This window comes from Homalodisca vitripennis, unplaced genomic scaffold (assembly GCF_021130785.1).
Source record: "Homalodisca vitripennis isolate AUS2020 unplaced genomic scaffold, UT_GWSS_2.1 ScUCBcl_409;HRSCAF=2340, whole genome shotgun sequence".
In the NCBI taxonomy this organism is placed as follows: domain Eukaryota; kingdom Metazoa; phylum Arthropoda; class Insecta; order Hemiptera; family Cicadellidae; genus Homalodisca; species Homalodisca vitripennis.
Genome location: NW_025776528.1, coordinates 17,179 through 20,041, shown reverse-complemented (window position 1 = coordinate 20,041; position 2,863 = coordinate 17,179).

Here is a 2,863-nt window from a genome sequence, read left to right as displayed (position 1 = left end):
TATAATTGTACAGAAAGAATCAGTTTACAATCAATTTCGACACATTAATAAAGCTATAGAATATCCGTTCATACATATCTGATAAATAGTGTAAAGATTACTTGGAGAATTGTTTACTTATATGTGTCTTAGAGATATCACTCAGGCATTTAATTACAGTGCAATATTGAACTTGATTTGAAATAAGCGAATGCTAGTAGACTTAGGAATAAAATTCATATCTTAATAACATTTAATCGTTTACACTCAAAAAATAATAATTACACTGTACAGATTTGAGTAGAAATATGGTCTGTAATTTTTGATTAACGTAATTAGTTTCTGAAACCAGAGCTCTGAAGTTAACCTTCACAGACATTCAGAATTAAATTTATATTCTTCTTTTTGTTTCCAGCCATAGTACAACAATTTTTTTCATTTTATGACACATCTTGTAGTTATTACACATTTAGTTTTGGAAGCAGTTCAGTTATAATAAAATTATTTATCTTTAAAAAATTCCTTTTTTTAAATAAATATAAAACGTAACTGAGAGTAACTTTGTTCCTATTAGTTAAGAATAAAACAGATAATAATTAGTTTATTTAAAAATATTAATCGGAACTGTACTATTCTATAAGTTATTTATTATTTAAAGAATTACTTAATGTCAGATTACTACGTACAATGCTGCTAAATTACTTAACAAACGGCATGTATTACTAAGTCTCTCATAAAGAGGTTGACCCTAAACTTCTAGTCGAAACGTTAAGAGCCTCTTTGGGCGTAACAGGTTACAGGAACAAAATGAAATCGCTACCAATGGCTTCATAGAAACATAGCAATATTTTAAATCAATTGGGAAATTTATGTTTTAAGTTAAGAACTTTTATTAATTATACAAGAGGTGGAATTTTTTTTAAGTTTTAAAAGCTTAACCGTGATAAGACCAACAATTTTTTTATGCGTCGCTATCTTTATCACAATTTACGAATATAAAAAATTTGATGATTTTTCTAAATTTAATATTATTTTTAAGAACTTAATTAAGATAATTGTGTATTCCTGAGAATATAGAATATAAAATATTTAATAATAAACTCAACCCGGTTTGTGTACATTTCATTGTATAATATTACAACTCGCCCCAGGCCTCATATAGGGATTTGGTGATTGGTTAACTTAGGAAAATGTGTTTTCAAATTTTGTGTTCAGTTGTATCCTTTTGGTTAAATTCGGAAAAGAAGTTTCCAAATATCATGTTCACAGTTGTATCCGTTCTCGAGAATCATGCGGGTCCTAACTGTTCTATACCGCTCAGCCTAATTATATGTGATGTATAAAAATAATCAATGTATTTTGTAAAAAAAATAAGAGATGTTAGCAAAACTAATAAACAATAAGAATTTAGGAATAATTAATGTCTGAGGTTAATTTTCCCAGGTAATGAAAAGTAAACCGTAGTTAATAATAACTTGTCAAAAATAAAACTGTTGTTTGCCCGTTATTTTTTCAACGATTGAAAACGCAAGCAAGGCTTAAAAAGTCTCGCCATGGAGAGGCCGGCAAACACAGAGACCAAATATTTACATATTTACAGAAAACTTAGTTGCATTGACGACTATTTTGCTTTGGGCAGGCCCCCCTTCCCTACTGACAGTGTCAATAATGACCGGGAATTTTTGTAAGCAGGGCCCTTAGCCTACCACCATAGTCAATCTCGACGGGGAGGTTTGTTATATCAGGCCCCCTAGCCTACTGCCATAGTCAATCTCAACGGGGAGTTTTGTTATAGCAGGCCCCCTAGCCTACCGCCATAGTCAATCTCGACGGGGAGTTTTGTTATAGCAGGCCCCCTAGCCTACCGCCATAGTCAATCTCGACGGAGAGTTTTGTTATAGCAGACCCCCTAGCCCACCGCCATAGTCAATCTCGACGGGGAGTTTTGTTATAGCAGGCCCCCTAGTCTACTGCTGTAGTCAATCTCGACGAGGCGTTTTGTTTATAGCAGGCCCCCTAGTCTAACGCTATAGTCAATCTCGACGGGGAGTTTTGTTATAGCAGGCCCCCTAGTCTACTGCTATAGTCAATCTCGACGGGGAGTTTTGTTATAGCAGGCCCCCTAGCCTACTGCCATAGTCAATCTCGACGGGGAGTTTTGTTATAGCAGGCCCCTAGCCTACTGCCATAGTCAATCTCGACGGGGAGTTTTGTTATAGCAGGCCCCCTAGTCTACCGCCGTAGTCAATCTCGACGGGGAGTTTTGTTATAGCAGGCCCCCTAGTCTACCGCCGTAGTCAATCTCGACGGGGAGTTTTGTTATAGCAGGCCCCCTAGCCTACCGCCATAGTCAATCTCGACGGGGAGTTTTGTTATAGCAGGCCCCCTAGCCTACCGCCATAGTCAATCTCGACGGGGAGTTTTGTTATAGCAGGCCCCCTAGTCTACCGCCGTAGTCAATCTCGACGGGGAGTTTTGTTATAGCAGGCCCCCTAGTCTACCGCCGTAGTCAATCTCGACGGGGAGTTTTGTTATAGCAGGCCCCCCAGCCTACCGCCATAGTCAATCTCGACGGGGAGTTTTATTATAGCAGCCCCCCTAGCCTACCGCCATAGTCAATCTCGACGGGGAGTTTTGTTATAGCAGGCCCCTTAGTCTACTGCTATAGTCAATTCCGACGGGGAGTTTTGTTATAGCAGGCCCCCTAGTCTACCGCCGTAGTCAATCTCGACGGGGAGTTTTGTTATAGCAGGCCCCCTAGTCTACCGCCATAGTCAATCTCGACGGGGAGTTTTATTATAGCAGCCCCCCTAGCCTACCGCTATAGTCAATCTCGACGGGGAGTTTTGTTATATAGCAGGCCCCTTAGTCTACTGCTATAGTC